This window comes from Loxodonta africana, chromosome 13, assembly GCF_030014295.1.
Source record: "Loxodonta africana isolate mLoxAfr1 chromosome 13, mLoxAfr1.hap2, whole genome shotgun sequence".
NCBI lineage: Eukaryota > Metazoa > Chordata > Mammalia > Proboscidea > Elephantidae > Loxodonta > Loxodonta africana.
This window is the reverse complement of record NC_087354.1, coordinates 13,637,914-13,649,648: the sequence shown is the minus strand read 5'-3', so window position 1 is coordinate 13,649,648 and position 11,735 is coordinate 13,637,914. Positions and strand designations below refer to the sequence as shown.

The window sequence follows — 11,735 nt, the reverse complement described above, 5'->3', positions numbered from 1 at the left end:
GTTATGGACCTCATGACACTTTATCCGTAAATATTTCAGCCTGCCTGCATCCAATAGTAAGGAAGCTCTCTGTTATAACGACAATAGCTATACAATTCCTAAGAAAATATTGGTGACTCCATAACCTAATCTAATATCCAGTTTAGATTCAAATTTTCCCAATTGCCACAAGAATGTCAGTTACAACTGTTTTGATGTTGTTTTAACTAGGATCTGATCTTGGTTTGGACCTGGGTGGCATAAGCAATTTGAGATCAGTGGCTAACCTAAAGGCTGGTGACTTGAACCCACCCAGCAGTTCCGTGGAAGAAAGGCCTAAAGAGCTGCTTTTGTAAAGATTACAGCCAAGAAAATCCTGTGGAGCAGTTCTATTCTGTAACACATTGGGGTCACCATGAGTTGGAATTGATTCAACAGTAACAGTCTGGTTTTCTGGTTTTGTAATCTTGGTTTGGAGTCCCTGGGTGGTACAAATGGTTAACATGCTCAGCTGAAAGGTTGGAGATTTGAGTCGCCTAGAGATACTTAAGAAGAAGGCTCAGGTGATCTCCTTCTGAAAAGTCAGACATTAAAAACCCTGTGGGGCACAGTCCTACTGATACACATGGGGTCGCCGTGAATCAAAGTTGACTCCATGGCACCTGGTGTGTAATCTTGGTTTACACGTTGTGTTTGATAGTGAGTTTGTGGCCTTTTGGTCTAGAACACTACCTCCTACTTTTTTTTTCATCTCATGAGATTGACTGAAGAGTCCCAAACAGTTGTCGTGGAGAATGTTCTGGATTTAAGTGATTGTTTCTTGCTGGTGTCGCTTAGCTTATTCCTCTATCTTTAGTATTTCCTGTAAACTGCAAGTTGGCTGAGCAGTGAGGTTGGATTCAGGGTGAGCATTCCTGGCAAGCGTGTTTCGTGGATGATGCTATGTACTAGATAGAGTACATGTTAAGAGTTTCATCTCTCAAGGCAACTGAAAGGAGACAGTTCCCAGGCCTCGAAAAAACGACTCCTAATCTACTAGAGCATTAAATAGTCAAGCCTCATTTCTGCCCCAGGAAGGTCTTAATGAGGAAAACATCTGGCCACTTAGCCGAGGCTGGGAAACGCCTGCGTCCCCTCCAGGAACCAGCCGTGTGTGGGGAAGTACAGCGCTCAGTGAGTTGCCTTTTCCTCGCCTGTGTGTTTACTTCAGCTGAAGTGAGGTGTGGCGACAGGCAGCCGAGGAAGAGGAAGTTGTGGCGAGACCTACTTGTTTTTGTTTGGATGGGGGATTTTGTTCCTCATTTCTTTACACATGGTGGTTTTTTCCTCCCTCTCTCTACTCCCATATTTCATCTCTCGGGCCAGCAACTGGATAACAAAGTAAATAGATGGCCCAAGTCGGTTGGGCCCACAGATTTGGAACTGAAAAGACTCGCTTGAAAATTCCCTTCCTTAGATTTAAATTGTGACTCAGACTTGTTTGTTTCTAAACACACACACACACACACCCACACACATCTCAAAAAACCCCTTATGGAAATGTGGCTGGGGAAGTGGGGGCTGAGTATCATTGTGCCCACCTACCCTAAGTGGCCATTTCTAGATGCTGTTTTAAAATTGTTTCCTTCCTGTAATAGGAGGCTGATAGATTAAATAGTCTTTCCTGACATTGTTAATTAACTGGTGTAATGAAGAAAACACAGGACAGCGCACAGTGACGGAGGAGGAGGCCGAGGGCTGTCCACTCTGCCAGGAGCCGTGAGCGTGGCCTCCCCTTGGGCCACCATTTCCTTGTCAGGACTGTGTGACTAGGTGACTTGTCAGGACTCTGCTGGCTCTGAGGGCCTGAAAGCTATGCTCGTTAAAAGCTATTCACAGTGCGGGTACATGAGGGCGTGTGTGTGTATATGTGTGTGTGTGTGTGCCTGCTGTGTGCTCCACATGTAATTGACTCCCTCACAGTGACTCCATGAGGTAGAGACTACATTACCCTCAGGGTAAAGATAAAGGCCACCAGCTTCTTGTACTGTGGTGGCTTGCATGTTACTATGATGCTGGAAGCTATGCCACTGGTATTTCAAATACCAGCAGGGTCACCTATGGTAGACAGGTTTCAGTGGAGCTTCTAGACTGAGACAGAATAGAAAGAAAGGCCTGGCAATCTACTTCTGAAAAATCAGCCAATGAAAACCCTGTGGATCACAGTAGAACATTGTCCAATCCACAACTATCATGAGGATGGCGCAGGACCAGGCAACGTTTCGTTCCATTGTGCCATGAGTCAGCAGCTGTTATGGGTTGAACTGTGTCCCCCGAAATATGTGTCGGAATCCTCACCGCTATACCTGTGGATGTAATCCCATTTGGGAATGGGGTTTTCTTAGTTACGTTATTGAGACCATACCAGTGTAGAGTGTGCCTTAAGTTTAACCGCCTTGAAGACTTAAGAAGAGCATATTAGGCTAGAGAGAAGTAAGCACAAATGGGGCAAGACAGATGCCACCTGAAGGTCTCCAGGAAATAGAGAAATGCCCAGCTATAGAAACTGAAACAAGGATTACCCCCCTGCACCCTGAATTTGGACTTCTAGCTTCCTGAACTGTGAGAAAATAAAGTTTTGGTCTTGAAAGCCACCCACTGTGGCATTCCTGTTACAGCAGCCCTAGCAAACTAAAGACAGCAGCTAACAACAACCACAAACCTGTCTCGAAAAAGGCAGAAGTTGGATTTTCTGGCTGGACCCTGTCACGCCCCCATCGCCTCTCCCCAAGTAAGAGAAACTCTTTCCTTTTACTAAAACCATATTTATGGCATCACTATTCTAATAACCACCAGGGCTGAGGTATGTTCAAGTCCAGATGGGCAGGGATCTGGTGTGAGGAGCTAGGCCCAGAGGTCAGCAGGGACCTAGGGCTGCCCTCCTCAGGCTGCTCACACTAGCTTCAGCACAGGGATGGGCACCTTGAGGGCCAGGCATCATCGTTTCATGCTTGTCCACTTTGCCTGGGTGTCAGCCAAGTCTGTTGGCACAGCAGGGTTTGCCTGGCCTACAGTGGGGTGGGCCCAGCCCCGACCACCTTCATGTGTGTCTGGAGAGCAGTAGAAACCAGGTTTCTCCCCTGCTGGGTAAAAGGAGTCTGGAATGAGGCCAGGTCTTTATGGAAGGGTCTACACATTTGGTGGCTGTATTTTCTGAACACTAAATCTGGACTGAGGGTCTCTCAAAGGGTTTCTATGCTATTTGAGGGCCTGGGGACAGCTTGGGAAAGAACATTTTGTAGCTGAAATTTGATTTGGGGGACATTTTGACAATTTCTGAGGCATGAGGTGTAAAAGACTTGGGGTCGTAGCTTTTCTGGAGAATCTGGGAGGCTTGGTCACCTGTTAAACCTCACCTGTCTGTGGGCCCTTGGTCTAGTCACCCTTCCCTTGTGTCTTTGCACACATGATGAGCTGGGAAGGGTGAGGACCCACCTTTCAGTTTGCACATCGGCCTTACACTAAGTGATGGAAGACCGTGAAAACGCACGCATCCAGCGCTGAAAGAAACGTCGTGTACATGTATTGCTTCAAGAGTCCTGGTGGCACAGTGGTTAAGAGCTCAGCGGCTAAGGCTAACCAAAAGGTCAGCAGTTGAAATTCATTAGCCACTGCTTGGAAACCCTATAGGGCAGTTCCACTTGGTCCTATAGTGTCACTACTAGGCAGAATCGACTGGATGGCAATGGGTTTGGGGTGTTTTTTTTTTTGGCATTGCTTCAGGGAGGTATTGCTGTTAGCTGCCATTGAGTCGACTCCTGACTCATGGAGACTCCACGTGCAATGGAACGAAACGCTGCCGTGATTAGCTGAGGATTGGACTGTTGTGGTCCACAGGGTTTTCACTGGTTGATTTTTAGAAGTAGATCGACAGACCTTTCTTTCTCTTGCATCTTAGTCTGGACGCTCCACTGAAACCTGTTGACCATCATAGCAACACGCAAGCCTCCACTGACCGATGGGTGGTGGCTGTGCCCGAGGTGCATTGGCCAGGAATCCAACCGGGTCTCCTGCACGGAAGGTGAGAATGCTGCTACTGAAATGGGGGGAATCAGGGTGTTTAAGCTGTTGTCTGAGGAGAGGTGAGCTCTGCTCCCTGGCTTCCTAACCCAAACCGTGGGCACCGAGGCCCACACCTGCAAATGAAAGGCCTGAGTTTTCGCATTCTAATGAGAGCTTCCTTCGTCGACCAGAACCAGCCCTCACACCATCCCTCCCCAGCCTGGAGGAGGAGAGGACAAGGGTGGGGGGAGGTGCAAAGGTTGACATTATCAGGCTCTCCTCAACCCTGGCCAGGAGAAGGAGGTGGGCTCTGGGGGTGCCTCTTCCAACCTGGGGTGCCCAGAGGGAGAGCCTGGTCCTGCTGTGTCTGGCTGGCTGTGGACTGAGTGAAGGACTGTGTGAGCCCACGTGGGATGGTGGGAGTTTGGGGGACATCTGGCCTGGGTTCTGAATGTTCCTGTCTGAGGACAGGGGCACGGCCTGCTGGGCCTGGGAGGAGGTGGCAGCCGCCCCCAACCTACCCCACCCCACCGGAAGACTGCATGACACAAAGACCAGTCAAACCGAAGGAGCGTGGTAAGGACACTTGCTGGCCCTCCCCCAGCCTTCAGGGCTGGAGCAGGGACCCAGAAGAGAGACGGGTGAACGGGATGAAGCCCCTCACCATGAGGCGAGGGAGAGTGCTGGGCTAGGCCGAGGCCAGCTGGATTGGAGGTTGGACCAAGCCATTTTTTTTTTTTTTAATTTTTATTGCACTTTAAGTGAAAGTTTACAAATCAAGCCAGCCTCTCATACAAAAATTTATATACACCTTGCTATGTACTCCTAACTGAGTTTCCCCCAATGAGACAGCACACTGCTTCCCTCCACTCTCTATTTCCGTGTCCATTCTGCAGCTTCTGATCCCCTCTACCCTCTCGTCTCCCATCCAGACAGGAGATGCCCACATAGTCTCATGTGTCTACATGATTTAAGAAGTTCATTCTTCACCAGTATCATTTTCTATCCCATTCTCCAGTCCAATCCCTGTCTGAAGAGTTGGCTTTGGGAATGGTTCCTGTCTTGGGCTAACAGAAGGTCTGGGCACCATGACCACCTGGGTCCTTCCAGTCTCAGTCAGACCATTAAGTCTGGTCTTTTTATGTGAATTTGGGGTCTGCATCCCACTATCCCACTGCTCTCCTGCTCCCTCGGGGGTCCTCTGTTGTGTTCCCTGTCAGGGCAGTCATCAGTTGTAGCTGGGCACCATCTAGTTTTTCTGCGGACTGAGCCATTTTAATATCTGAAAGTTGCCAGAAGTTGATGGCTGTCACAGGGGATATTAAAGGATCACTTCCCAGCACATCCTGGAGAGCAGAGCTGGAAACAAGGTAGGTTCAGGAGCGTACTCCTGACTGTTGACTTCTCTTTAACACAGGGGTGTGGTCAGCAGGGAGGTGACATCCCACGCCTCTTCCTGCAAGGAAGAACTTTAAAGGAAGGGATCACATCTGGGGATTAAGCATCCCGGGCAGTGTTCTTGGGACCTCTATGGGGCCATGGGGTTAAACGACCTGCGTTCAAGTCCTGACCACACACCTCTGTGCTGTGTGGCCTTGGGAAGCCACCTTCCCTTCCCGAGACTCAGTTTCCACATCTGAACGATGGTCACAGGGCTGCTGTGAAGAAGACTCAGAAGCTGTGTCGACAGCCACCAGGCACTCTCAGCCCACAGCCAGCAAGGGGCACACTGCAGCCTGCCCCTCCGCCACGGCCCCTGGCTGTGGCCATTTTTCCCTGCTGAACTCAGACTATTAAGTATGGCTACAAATGTACTCCCTCAAATATTTGTCCCACTAATTCCTATGATCATCCAGATACTCCTCAGTTTGTTTTGTTTCTTTTCGAGAGGAATTACCCAATAGAGCTTGGAATTTGTTTATTAGTGGTTATTTCTGCACATCTGCAAAAAGAGAAGAGCTGTTGGAGACAGCAGCGCAAATCCTCTCTTTTTTTTTAATGTCACAGTCAAAGCAGCATGGACTCTTGGGCCTTTGAATTATTGAATATTCTAGAGTCTGAGGCACCATTGATTGTAAGATGCACTGTCAATTTAGTATCAGCTTTTTGCGGGGTGGGGAACCCGACCACCTTCAACGTGCACGGCGATTGTAAGCGCATCCGGATTTCAGAAACATGAAATGTGGATGTGGGCGTCAATGGCTCAGTGGGAGAAGTCCCGCCCTCCATGTGGGAGACCTGAGTTTGGTTCCCGAACAATACACCTCATGTACAGCCACCTTCTGTTTGCCGGTGGAGGCTTGCATGTCACTATGATGCTGAACAGGTTTCAGTAAGCTTCCAGACTAGGACAGACTAGGAAGAAAAACCTGGTGATCTCCTTCTGAAAATCACCCAAGAAAACCCTATGGATCACGATGGTCTGATCCACAACGGCTCATGGGGATGGCATAGGACCAGGCAGCACTGGTCTGAGGCACACAGGATCACCATGCCTGTGCCAGGAGCTAGCAACAGCAACTACCAAACACGATTAAGATGCAGACAGGAATGCTGTGTGAACACTGAGCATTGCTCTGGCCACCCCGAGAGGAGGAGGGCGGGCCTGCTTCACTCACTAGGGTGGGAGACAGCACAGAGCACGGTTTGGGAGCTGCTCTCAGTAGTCCTGTAGGAAGAAGAGAGCCTCATAAGCCCAAACACTCCCCTCAGAAAGAATGGGAGCTCTCCCTTTCACCACTAGACTTTTTTTCTTTTTTTTTTACTTTAAGGTTATTGTTAGTTGCCATCAAGCAGATCCCAACTCCTGGGGACCCCGTGTGTGCAGAGTGGAGCTGCCCTTTACAGGGTTTTCAAGACTGTGACCTTTCAGAAGCAGATTGTTATGCCTTTATTTCAAGGTACCTCTGGGTGGGTTTGAACTGCCAACCTTTCAATTAGCAGTCCAGCACTTAACCATTTCACCACCTGTTGTTGTTGTTATTAGGTGCCATCAAGTAGGTTCTGACTCATAACTAGGCACTAAGGTAAGTCTCGAAGTTTATTTTTATCTGGTTTGGCCTGGGCAAAAATGTTGAGGGAAAGGAACAAAGGGACAGACTATTGTCCCCCTCCCCACCAGCTATTGTCCTCAGAGAACTAATGGGAACTCCTCTCCTCAGACCCCACTCCCCAAAACCCACATGTAGGACTGCCTCACACCTCCTTGTCCTTGGGTTGCTTTATTTATTTATTTATTTATTTGTACTTTGGAGGAAAGTTTACAGAACAAACAAGATTCTCATTAAACAATTAATACATATATTTTGTGACAATTGTTGACAACCCTATGACTTGTCAGCACTCTCCCCTTCTCGACCTTGGGTTTCTAGTTACCAGCTTTCCTGTCTCCTCCACTTTTTGGCCTTGCCCCTGGGCTGGTGTGCCCATTTAGTCTTGTTTTATGGGCCTGTCTAATCTTTGGCTGAAGGGTGAACCTCAGGAATGACTTCATTACTTAGCTAAAAGGGTGTCTGGGGGCCATACTCTCAGGGTTTCTCTAGTCTCTGTTGGACCAGCAAGTCTGGTCTTTTCTTGTGTGTGGTGTGAATTAGAATTTTGTTTTGCATTTTTCTCCAGCTCTGTCCAGGACCCTCTATTGTGATCCCTCTCAGAGCAGTTGGTGGTGGTAGCCAGGCACCATCTAGTTGTGCTGGACTCAGTCTGGTGGAGGCTGTGGTAGCTGTGGTCCATTAGAGTCATTTGGACTAATCTTTCCCTGTGTCTTTGGTTTTCTTCATTCTCGTCCTTGGGTTGCTTTGAACTGACATATTTTTCCTTCAGTCAGTGGCTGGCACTTCCAGCTTCTGATGTATACAGGTTGTCACTTCTGAAATGGGCTTCAGCTAAAATCATGACATCTGAGAGAGAGGCGGAGCCAACATGGCGCTCTAGACAGAAGCACTAGGCTGTCTCTCCACAGCAAAGACCTAAAAACTAAGTAAGACAGAGGCAAATGTCAATCCTGGAGCCCTAAACATCAAATAAAGAGATTAAGAACTCAACCAAGCACCGAATGGATTAAGAAACCGACAAACAACAGACAGCAAGGAGAGATACAGAGTGAAGGTCCCCTGTCAGCTAATGCAGCATAGATTCACCATCTTGGACTACTCAGCCACCGAGATAGACGGACAAGGAGTACGTACGGGAAGGCAGTTTCACAGAGCTCCCAGCAGGAGACAGAGCAGCTGGAAGCCAGCTATACGAGCTTTCCCACCCCCCATGCTTCTTCCCCCTGCTTGGCCTCCTCCGCTTCCCAGCGGCTGAGGTCACTCAGCCAGGGAGGTGCTGGCTCCATGCCATTTGGATTTGCCCCACCCATACAAGCCAGCTCCTTCCGTGACATTTTCTTGTTGCAGTTGCTGCTTTTTTCAGCTTCTTTTGGTTTCTTCTCTCTCTCTCTCAATTCCTTCCCTTCCTTTCTCTCAAACACCTGGCTCCCTGTGCCATCTCTGCTTCTTCTTGACAGGCTGTGAAACACTGCTTGTCTGGAGAACTGCTTCCCTGGTACATGCTGCCATGTAGGTGGGATCCCTGGGGGCATTTCTTTTGTATATAAAAACAAAAAAAAACCCAGTGCCGTATATATATATGTTTTTTCTTTTTTGTTTTTCTTCATTTCTTGGTTTCTCTTCTCTCTTTACTTTCATTCTTTTCCTGCCTCCTGAATAGCTGGTGCTGTGTGCCATTTCCGCCCATTCTAGATGGACTGTACAGGGCCTAGCGGCTTGGGAGACACTTCCCTGGTCCAAGCTACCACATCGGTGGGATCCCTGAGGGCATTTTTTTTTTTTTTCCTTTTTCTTCATTTCTCGGTTTCTTGTCTCTCTACTTTCCTTCTTTTCCTATCTCCTGAATACCTGGTGTTGTGTGCAATCTCCATCCCTTCTAGATGGCCTGTGTAGGGCCTAGTGGCTTGGGAATAACTTCTCTAGCCTGCGCCACCAAGCCAGTGGGCTCCCTTGAGGATTTCTTTCCTTTTCTTTTCTCAATTTCTTCTCTCTCTCTACCATATTTCCCTTCTTTTCCCCTGAATGCCTGGCACTGTGTACCATCTCTGTTCCTTCTAGATGGGCTGTGCAGTGCTGTGACATTTGGGAGGCACTTCCCTTGTCCACACTATCACACCAGTGGGCACCCTCGGGGCATATTTTCTTTTTTTTCTCTCTTCTTTTCTTTTCTCAATTTCTTGTCTTCGTCTACCTTCCTTCCTTACCCTTCTCCTGAACACCTGGTGCCACATGCCATCTCTGCTCCTCCTTGATGGGCTATACAGTGCCACTCAGCTGGCAACCTGCGTCTGGTGGGCTTCCTCAGGGTATTTTTTTTTTTCTTCCTTTACATTCTTCTTTTTTTTTCTCAGTTTCTCGTCTCTGTCTACCTGCCTTCCTTATCTTTATCCTGAACATCTGGTGCCTTGTGCCATCTCTGCTCCTTCTGGATGGGCTGCACAGTGCCGCTTGGCCAGGGACTTGCTTCCTGTAGGCTCCCATAGGGCATTTTTTTTTCTTCTTTTTATTCTGTTTCTTGTCTCTCTCTACATTCCTTGCATTCCTTTCTCCTGACCACCTGGCCACATGTGCCTTTCTCTCTCTTTTTTCTTTTTAATCTAGTTTCTTATCTCTCTCTTCCTTCTTTCTTTCCTTTCTCCTGCCCATCTAGCTGCACATGCTGTATCTGTCCCTTCTGGACGAGCTGTGTCTCACCGCCTGGCTAGAAAGCCACCAGCACACAGTTTCCCTGGGTCTGCGCCACTCCAGCAGTAGACTCCCTCAGGACTTTTTTTTCTTATTTTGGCTCCTGTGTCTCTCCCCTCTTTCTCTTCATTCCCATACCCACTCAGCTCCACACATCACAACTTCCCCCCACCCTCCTGCCTATCTGCACCGTGCACTGAACATCATACCCCCGAGCAGCTAAGGATGGTCTACTGGAACCTGCCTTGCACTAAAGCCCAGCCCTGCCCTGTAGGCCCCAGTACATGCCATAAAAACCCATCCCATCCCCTCCCCTTCCACGGGACCTGCCCTGCTGCACCATAGCTGAGTGACTGGCTCTGCCCATTGGACAAGGTGGTAAGAAGTATTATGTCCACAAAGGAGCAAACAACAAAGAATGCACAGCCCACCTGCTCAGACATAAGCAATTAAAACAAAAAAGCAGGATGAAACAAAGCTACAATCAATAAATGAAGAAAATAACTACTGAATGTCCCGAAGACCTCAGACAGTATCAAAACATATCAAAAAAACCAGGACAGGATGGTTCCAGTAAGCATCCAAAATAAAACACCAGATGACCTTCCAGCAGAAGACAAGGCACTGGAACTACCTGATAGGGAATTCAAATCTCTAATATTCAGAACTATCCCTGAGTTGAAGGATAAAAGCAGGCAAAAATGAGGAAAAAATAGAAAAAATCATGGAGAAGGCAGACAGAATCATGGAAAAGGTAGACTAAATGGTGGAAGAATTCAGGAAAATAATACAGGAACAAAATGTCAAAATAAATTCACAACTAGAAATCATACAAAAACAGCAATTAGGAATCCAAAAGATAAACAACAAGATTTCGGAAGTGGACAGTTTCATAGAAGGGCTGGGTAGCAGGTTTGAAACAATGGAAGACAGGATCTGAGAAATTGCAGACAAATGCTTGAATATCACTTTGTTTGAAGGAAATTCAGAGAAAAGAATGAAGTAACAATGAAGCAACCCTGAGAATGACGTGGGATACAATCAAAAGCAAAAATTTGTGAGTGATCAGAGTTCCAGAACAGGGCGAGAAAATGAAAAACACAGAGAGTAACACTGAAGAACTGCTGACAGAAAACTTCCCTAATACCATGAAAGACGAAAAGCTGACCATCCAAGAAGTTCAATGAACCCAAAATATGACAGACCCCAAGACAAAATCACCCAGGCATATCATAATCACACTTGCTAAAACCAAAGACAAAGAAAGAATCCTGAGAGGAGCTTGAGAAAAGTGAAAAGTAACATACAGAGGAGAAACAATAAGACTAAACTCTGATTGCTCGGCAGAAACCATACAGGCAAGAAGGCAGTGGGATATAAAACTTGAAAGAAAAAAATTGCCAACCAAGAATAATATATCCTGCAAAACTTTCTCTTAAATATGATGGTGAAATTAGGACATTTCCAGATAAACAGAAATTAAGGGAATATGTAAAAACCAAACTTACAAGAATTATTAAAAAGAGTCCTTAGGTTACAGAACCAACAACATCAGAGAGTAGCCTGAATCTAGGACACAAGACAGCATCAGCCAGATACCAACCTAGGTAATGAACTCTCAAGGGTAAAACAAAACCAAAAGATTTACAAGAGGGAACCAGAGAGATCAATCTGTAAATGACAACAATGTCAGAACAATAAAAGAGAAAATAAGTGGTGTAGGTATAGAAATTTCAAATGAAGGGGAAGGCAAGGAAATACCAAGTAATAGAAGACTGGTTCAAACTTAGGAAGATAAGGGTAAATTTCAAGGTAACCACAAAGAAAGTTAATAAGCCTACCCATCAAAATAAAGAAGAAAAACATAAAGTCTCATTAAACACAAAATCTACAAAAACAAAAGAAATAATAATAATAAAAAAAATCCACAAACAAAAGGAATTCAACACAGGAGATCAGGAGGAACAAAGAATATGT

General features: G+C 46.8%; 1 long non-coding RNA gene across 6 annotated transcripts in view; it reads left to right on the top strand.

The window, feature by feature from the left end:
* Nucleotides 1-268: 268 nt before the first annotated feature.
* The window catches only part of LOC135233069 (uncharacterized), a 39,214-nt gene continuing 27,747 nt past the window's right edge, over nt 269-11,735 (top strand). Inside the window, exons 1-4 of one of the 6 annotated variants that reach the window (XR_010323751.1) lie at nt 269-2,749; nt 3,917-4,596; nt 5,310-5,390; nt 6,792-8,833. This is a non-coding gene — a long non-coding RNA (uncharacterized LOC135233069). Of the gene's footprint in view, nt 2,750-3,916; nt 8,834-11,735 lie in introns of those variants that run through there. The other 5 variants (XR_010323749.1, XR_010323748.1, XR_010323746.1 and 2 more) reach the window with 5 other exon arrangements.